General features: G+C 48.4%; 1 long non-coding RNA gene across 2 annotated transcripts; it reads left to right on the top strand.

Annotated features, from left to right (window-relative positions):
- Window positions 1-3,914: 3,914 nt before the first annotated feature.
- LOC121042484 (uncharacterized) lies at window positions 3,915-7,517 on the top strand. 2 transcript variants are annotated; one of them, XR_005796252.1, is made up of 3 exons: window positions 3,915-4,084; window positions 4,222-4,471; window positions 6,776-7,517. It is a non-coding gene; the product is annotated as an uncharacterized LOC121042484 (long non-coding RNA). The 2 variants fall into 2 exon arrangements; XR_005796251.1 differs by lacking the exon at window positions 6,776-7,517 and having other exon boundaries at window positions 4,222-4,856.
- The last annotated feature ends 1,069 nt before the right edge of the window (window positions 7,518-8,586 follow it).

Below are 8,586 nucleotides of genomic sequence, written 5' to 3'. Positions count from 1 at the left end.
GGGTTTGAAGGCGTCCAAGTAATTCATGTCAGCAGGAGAAGTGTGTCAGCCAAGTGTCTCCAAAGTATGAAGCATGAGGAGAGGGAAGGCGGCCCTGGGTTCCGTGGGAGTGTGAACTGAGTGGAGGCAACTTGTGCCCGTATCACAGGCCACGCACATGGGCTTCAGGAGGGCTTCGCATCTACCCACAGGCCTCTCAGTCTGACCTGAGACTCTGTTGAAGGATTATTGAGAAAAACAGAACGATTAAAGAGTTGTTACTTAATAGGAGCAGGTTTCCAGGGGCACCTGGGGGGCTCAGTCGGTTAAGCATCTGACTTCGGCGTAGGTCATGATCTCGTGGTTCGTGAGTTTGAGCCCCGCATCGGTTCTGTGCTGACAGCTCACAGCCTTGAACCTGCTTCAGATTCTGTGTCTCCCTCTCTCTCTCTGCCCCTCCCCCACTCACACTCTCTCTCTCAAAAGCAAGTAAACATTAAAAAAATTAAAAACAACAACAAAAAATAAGAGCAGGTTTCCAAGGCACTCTGGGCCCTGTGTGCCTGAAATGAATCTTTTGGGCCCATAGGGACCAGGTGGGGTCTTGGCAGACAGACGTCAAAGGGTCTCTCTGAGCCCTCCTTGGCCAGCGGCCCCACACATCCTGCTCTCTAGCTGCCTGCCATCATCCCTCATGCCGCCCGAGGTTCCAGCCAGGCAGGGTATGTGCACAGGCTGGACTTCCATATGGACCCGTTGACTGGCTAGTGCTTAAGCTGAGAGGTGTGTGACGTGGGGCAGGATGGGTAGGCCCCAGACAGCATTGCTTGACTGGATGAGAAGGAAGAAGGTGCTGGGTCTGTGCCCCCCCGCCCATCCAATCCCGGTGCTCCTGACTGTGTGTGTGTCCACCTGGATGGGCTGAAAGCTTCCTCAGATCAACACGCAGCACCGTGCTGGATGAAGGTGGGGACATGCCCAGTTTGAGGCTGGGGTGGGGGTGGGGCTTAAGAAGGACAACTGAGCCTCTGGAAGGAACCATCCAGTCACCTAGCTTGGGTCTGGGTAAACATCCTCTTTCTTGTCTGCAGAAATATCACCGAGTCTCCCTAGCTTTCATTTGGAAGGAGTCTTTATTTTTAAGACGCTAACCCTGGCACATCCAAGACAGAGCGGTAGCTGGCGGGGAGCCTGGGGAGACCTGAGAGGGCTGTTCAGCGCACCTGGAAAGTCGCCATTGCTTTCAGAGCAAGGATGAAAATTCTTGTCACAAACCTCTGGCCCTGTAAGGCCCACTAACCGCCTCAGAACAAAGCAAAAGTTTTGTGGCTGAAGCATTTTTTGGTGCAAGAGTTATTTTTCTGAGACAGAAGGTGTTGATGCCACCATTTTATGTCTACGAGAATCACTTACAAGTCGGGAGCCGCATGTTGCTCAGTCTGACGATATCATGTCTATATTCTCTCACTTCCCACTAATGAACACAGGTGCCCTTTGTCCCTTGACCACGCCATGACCAATTCCTCCAGCCACAGCCTGCCCAGGTGCCCAGTGTGCCTCGGCTGGAAATGGCACTGTTTGCCAAAGAACAGAGAAGAAGGTTCTTGGGGACCCTCCCCCATCTCCTGGGGCTGGCCCATCTTCTTACTTTGTGGGGGAGCAATGCTGTGGGACAATGAGCACGTGGTGATCTAGAAGCCCAAGCCCACGCGTGGGCATGGCATATACCATTTTATTTCAGGGGACTTACTTTCTCATTCATTTCCTCCATTCATTTGTTCACTTTAGAAGACACTATTTGGCCTTTGCAACCAGCCCGGACCATAAGGGTCCCCCAGAGGAGTGGCAACTGGGCTTCCCTCTGTCATGGCCAAAAGCCGCACTCCCTACCCCCCATCTCTGTCTTAGAAAAAAGGATGCGAGGACCCCAGAGATTCTCATGGAGGACTCTCTTCCTCCCCAAGTAAATTGATTTCTCCAATCCAACAGCACAGGGCAGTGTTGAGGGGACTTCACGAGGCCCATAGGACAGGACCTTGTCCTTGCTGAGCTTGAGGGGGACCTTCCTGGGGAGGACTGCTATGGCCAGCACCTGGACTCCCTAGCTTAGTCACCATGTCACGATGTCCTGGCTGGGAATACACAGTGGATTTGAACAGAGTGACATTTATCCTTATCTGATTGTAAATGCTGCCTCCTTCCTCTCTCTGTCTCCCTTTTCTACTGATGTCCTTTCACTGCAAGGGCTATAAGTGAGTATATTACGAACTTCTCAAAGGTATGGACCACGTCCCCTATGTACGAGTCTCTGCAGGAGCTAGAATAGTATCTTGACCATCACAAATGTTCAGTAAATATTTCGGCCATGATAGGACCCTGCGTGGGAAGCACTGCTGTGGGAGGAATGGAAAGAAGGAAGTGATCTATAGCATTAGAGAGCTATGGATAAAATGTTATGAGTCAGGGAAGGGAGAGGTCACTGCTGACCAGCGGTGGTGAGCAGGGCCGCTTGCCCTGAGGACGGGGCGTGAGGAAGTCCAAAGCAATCTGACCCAGAGAGCAAAGAATAGCAGCACGGGTCCCAGGGCTCTGGTGGGGCTTCACACGGTTACTGTCACGAGCTTAAGGAACAGGCCATACCAGCCGGGGTCAGCAAGCTAGAGGGGAAGAATGACCCTATCCTCCTGCCTTCCCCAGAGAGCAGGGCGGGGCCTGGCAGGCGGGTGTCCTGGTGGAGGCTCCCTACTTCTATCACTCTCCCTTTTTATAGGGCCCACGTGGGCCTTGTTATAGGGGAATACCCAGGCCTCTTGGTGCCAGGAAGTCTGGTTTGTAAGTGCCAGCTGTTTGTAGCAGTCGGCTGGGAGCGCCAGCTGCTTAGCAACTGGAGACCCTGGGCCCAGGAAAGGTGCAGAAAACCACCTGTCCCCAGGGAGGTTGAGCCCGGGGGCAGCCCCTCTTGTTGGAAGAAGCAGGGAGGGGGGGCAGGTCCCTGCTGGTGCCACATCCAAGCAGGACAGCGTGAGCGTTTGCGGACTGCCCTGCTCCTTCACTGTAAAGACACGGTGAGCGAATCAGCTGCTCACATCTAGATAGAATGAGTAATTTTGCATTCGAGAAAATAGAAGAAGGCATTCTGTGTAAGAAATGCAGGAAAACAAAGAGCGGAACAAGTCAGTACAAGAATGACTTAGTATCAGGATAAGTAACAGCAGGCCGGATTTCCCTGTATGGAAGAGAGTGGCTAGGACATTCTAAAGTCCTGGAGAACAGGGGGACTGTTTGATGTGTGAACTTCTCTGGCCTCCCTTCCCCACCCGCAGATGCCCAGTGCCTTAGATCCATACGACAACCCAAAGCACGCTTCCAAAGGGGCAGGTGCTCCTAGGTGGCCGTGCCCATGCTACCAACCACCGACTGGAGAGCCCTACAAGGGCACTGTGGAGTCATGGTGGGGGCTCAGCAAGGGTGGTGATGGGGGCTGACCTGGATTTGAGAAATACTGGTGGGTGAGAGTTGGCTGACTGGCAACTTGCTAGACTTGGGGAGTTACTCAGAAGGAGGAGTCAAGGGTGATTCATGTCTGAGGCCAGAGGTGGCTCCCTGGTGACAAGGGCATGCATATGGAAGTTTGGAATGGGGGCCAGGGCTGGGTGCTGTTGGACTTTTCCCTTTGTTTCCTAAAGCTTCACTGAAGTATAATTTACGTACCATAAAACTCGCGCATTTTCAGTGCAGAATTCAGCGGTTATTACTGCTGCCATCACCACAACCTTGTTTTAATGAGCCCTGGAGTTTTCTTGAGGCCGAGGAGGCAGGCCAGCCCTGGAGGCCTGGTCAGGCTAGGCCTGGGGGTGTGGTCTGGCCTGCCTCGGAGGCGTGGTCAGCTGGGCTTGGGGGCGTGGTCATGTCAGGCCTCAGGGACGTGATCAGGCCTGGATGAAGTTGAGAAGGCAGTTTTTTTAAGGCGAAGGTGTAAGCTCTTGGCAGTGGTGGATGCAGAGTGGTCGGGACAAGAATGCTGAGCAGACCCTTAGTCCAACACCTTGGGGCCTGTGTTCACTTAGTGAGTGGAAGGAGAAGGAGGAGCCAAAGACAGAGACAGGTAGGAGGAGGAGCCTGTCGGGCCAGAGATCAAGGGTGAAGTTCATAGTACCTTCTGTTTGCCTTCCTAACACTTGCCATTCTTTGTTACTATCCATTTGGGTATATTTTTGTTTACTGTCTATTTTCTTTTACTAGAATATCCGCTCCCTGGAGGCAGGCCCCAGCCCTGGACTGTTCACTTTTGAATCCCCAGAGCCCAGCACCGCACCTGCCACTTTGAAGTGTGTCCTGTGATGGAGAAACCTTAGCTATACCTCATCGTTTTCCTTGGAGAGCCTTGGTTTTCTTCTGATCTTCGGGCTGCTCATCTTGGACACTTGGTCCCGTGCAGATCCCCACACCAGGTTGTGCCCTGCACCACTTGGCACCTGGCCTGAAACCCAGGGTGGGTTATTAGCGTCTTAGTCAAGTCCTGCGTCTGAGGGGCACGTGTTGTCCCCAGACTGTGTCTCCCGAGGGCTCAGCCTTTGAATCTACTTAAAGCCATTCCCAGCCCTGCCTATGGGTTCCTTTCCCAGACCCCCCAAACAACACATTTCTTGACTGTTTTGTGTGGCCTTTCAGCAGGTTGGATTTTCTCATTTATGATGTTTGGAGAGGGAATCAGGTTTCTCTCCTCACCCTGCTACTCTCTGTTCCCTCTGTGGGTTCTGGGACATGTTGCCAATCTGTAAATGATGTTTTAGTTCTTTCTTTGTTGTTGTTTTGGATCTGGGCACACTGCTGTTAACACCAGGTGCTGAAAAATTAAAACTTATCATCAATTGCCATCATCAAAGCAAGGTGGGGTAGGGTGGTTTCAACTAGTCCCAAATTTCTTGAAGGAATTTGGCGTCTTGTCAATTCTGCTCTCCTGAGGCTGATGTTACTCGTAGAACAAAGTTCTCTTCAGCTGCCCAGCACGGTCTGGGTTTACTCAATTAAAATCCCATGCAATGATCTCAGTGCTAAGCACAAGAAAGGAACCATTTCTGGACTGATAACACATTAGTTGTTCTTTGCAATTGGACTGGGGGACTCTAAGAATAGTATAGTTTTTTTCTGGAAGCAGAGTTTTAACAACCTAGAAAGCTTAATTAAGCTTTCCTGCTGCACTTTTTTTTAATTGAGTTAGTAGCAGGAGAGTATTTTTAGAACTGAAGTGATTATTTCGTGTAACAGATACACATCTGAATATTCTTAAGCCTCTATATAGGGCAAAACATAGCTAAAGAATTGACTTCACAAGTCTAAAAGTATGACCAGTTGTTTTTACACACATCATCCCCATCATATCTATTTATTCTATTCATTCATTATTTATACCCTGCATTCTTTCTTCCTAAGTACAAGACAGGGTGGGGTTGGGAGGAGAATTATTTTTAATGCTTTACAAACTTGGTGGACATTGAATTCCCCCCCCCCCCCACCCAATTCCCTCTGAGTGCTGGTCTGGGTGAGCTCCCTTTCTAGATTTCAGTCCCATTTGGATTTTTTTCCTTTTATCAAGAGGAACCAGGATGTCACTTAGAGGTGAATGCTTTCTATGTTACTTCGAATAGTGAAAATACCATTAAAAAGTGTTAGTATGAGGAAGATGCTGGTTAAAAAAGAAAGGAGCCACCTAACTAAAACTAAAAAGTGTGCAGTGTCTCAGCAACTTAGGGTGATAAGGTGCCAGATGGCACGTTTTCAGATGAAGGCTCGAGCGAGATTGGCTCTTTTAGATGCTAGTGAAAGACATGACGTAGAAGTGGTCCAAAATAAACTTTCAGATACTTCTGGAAGGCTCCTTGAATACAAGTAGAGTAGAGGTGATTGTAAAATTGATAATGTGGACAATGCAGTTTTGCAGATTATGGCTACTACAACTCACTAAAATATTTATGTACAAATAATGTGAATCATCTCACAGAAACAGAGTAACTGATCTGAAGTAGAAATTACCCACATTTGCACACATCACCTACAAGTTTGGCAAAGGGGCTGAGAAGAACCCTGAGAAAACCTGAGGGTGAGGTGGGGTGGGGCGTGATGAATTCTATTTAAGGAATTTTCCACATTCTCTGAAATGAGGTTGCCAGTTCAGATCCATCAGTGAGATCCATGCAAAGATAGGGGACTGGGCAGGACTGTCCCAAAGGAAGGTGGCATGTGAAGACAGCTCCTTCAGGTAGTCACAGGCACAGGCAAAACTCAAGTCATTTCATGTTCTTTCTGATATTTGTAGGTATCAGATAATCTTGTTCCTCCATGTCACATTTCCATGCTTGACTTTTTTTTTTTTAAGGCCAATTTATTATTATTTTTTTTTAATTTGAGAGAGAGAGAAGGAGAGGGAGAGGGGGCAGTGGGAGGGAGGGGGAGAGAGAATCCCATGCGGGCTCCACGCTCTGCGCAGAGGCCAACACAGGGCTCGATCCCAGGATCATGACCTGGGCTGAAATCAGAGTAGGTCGCCAGTCGACCCTTGAGGGAGCCCCCCGGGCATCCCTCCATGCTTGCCTTTAGAGTGAGTTTCAGAATTTCCGCACGCTTCTTTTGGAAAGGATCATGCACCATTTCTTCTGAAATCGTGGATCTCATTCAATTAGGGCTTGTTTAACGACCTGCAAAACTTCAGGGCTTATCTTCACCTTCGAACATCCCCCACCCCACCCTTAGCCTCCTACAGGGTAAACAGAGATGGGCTCCCTGGTGTTCTGTCTAGGCTTCCTGAATACCCTGAACACCAAACCCAAGAGCTCCAGGGGAGCCGCCACCGCCAGAGCCAGCAAGACCTCCTCCAGGCCACCCACCCCCAGCCGAGAAGCAGGCTCAGCTTCAGGGGGTGAGCACCTGGCGCCAGCAAAACCGGGGCCCTTGGAATCATAGCAGCACCATCACCGCGGTGGGCCAGAGGCAGGGGAGAATATCCAAGGCACCAAATTCAACGTCCTTCCTTAAATTTCCATTCTGTTTCACTCAACCGGGGTACATATTGTTAAAGCAAAAGAGGATGAGAAGGAAACATGGGTACAGCTAAAATTATGCACGCTTTTGTTTTAAGTAAATGCCTTCCTCCGGAACAGTGGTATTTGCCATCATCTCTCCCCCCACCCCCATCCCCGCCCCCTGTCCCGCTTGCTTTTCTCCTTAGTCTAATGTCTTTGCTCTTCACACTTCCTAAGTCTCCAGAATTCCTGTTACTTGGACGTGAGCCGGGAAACTCCCCCAAAGGGTGCGGTTTGCCTCTGCAGCTGACTCACGTCCCTCCTGCTGCTACCTCGTCTTTTCGATGCCATTTTCTCCTTGCCATGAATGCGGCTCTGTCTGTGAGCTGCTTCTCTTCAAGCTGGATCCCGGGTCTTATTTTTGCAGTGACCCCAGATTATTAGGCTAACTCTAAATATCTTGGTGGTGAATCGGCTGTGAATGCTATCAATTTAATATCAAACAACAGCTTAATCAAATTCCAGGTCATGTTTTTATTGCTGTTCTAAATATAAACATAAATATAAATATATAAAGCAAATGTATCTATATATGGAAATGTTTGGGGGGAAAACTCTTTCCCGGAAACTACAACTGGTGGTGGCAGCCTAGACAGTGACACAAATAAAAGTACCTTTTGAATTACGTCCTAGTTCAGGTCTCTAGTCCCAGAGAATTTGATGTTAAATAAAAGGGTGAAGTTTCCCAAGATTGCTCTGGTTGAAGAGAGTGAAGCTGGTGATGTGTGCTTAGGAAATTAGTAATGCACTACTCTACTAGCTTCAAGAAGCATCCCTCTCCTACATGCTTTCCCAAATGAGTTGGTCCTAAAGAAATGGGGGAAAATTTTTTTATTTTCAACTACATTAGAAACAAAAATATATTTTTGTCTGGCAGTATATTAAATATATATAATATGTTACATAATATTGGTAGAAATGTAATTCTATGCAGTGATTATGTATATCTGTACTTATTGATGTGAATTTTTATAATACATCATGTGAAGAAAGCAGGTTATAAAATAGTAGGTATACTAAGATGCCATCCAGGTAAATCCACATGTGTGTGTAGGATTCATAGAAAATTCTGAGTGAAAAGATAGACAAACGCTCATCCAAAGATTGGTGGGGGCGGGGGGGGGAGGAAGGGGGGAGGAGGGTGTTACTAGGATGGGAAGGTTTTCTTCATTGCTTTCCTCTAGCCTGCAGTGTTGCTTTTTTTTTTTAAGTTTATGTATTTATTTTTGAGAGAGAGAGAGAGTGTGTGAGGGGTAGGAGGGGAAGAGAGAGGGAGAGAGAGAATCTCATGCAGGCTCTGCACCATCAGCACAGAGCCCAATGCGGGGCTCGAACTCACGAAACCGTGAGATCATGACCTGAGCCGAAATCAAGAGTTGGATGCTTAACTGACTGAGTCACCCAGGCACCCTGCTTTTGTAATTAGAAAAAGGCTACTTTCATATGAATTATGAAATCTTGAAAAAATTACCTGGATAGAGAATACTTGCAGGAGGTCTTAGATTAATTAAATTAAAAAGAACAGGTA

Source organism: Herpailurus yagouaroundi, unplaced genomic scaffold (genome assembly GCF_014898765.1).
Source record: "Herpailurus yagouaroundi ecotype Mexico unplaced genomic scaffold, PumYag 185, whole genome shotgun sequence".
NCBI lineage: Eukaryota > Metazoa > Chordata > Mammalia > Carnivora > Felidae > Herpailurus > Herpailurus yagouaroundi.
This window is presented reverse-complemented; position numbering and strand designations above follow the sequence as displayed.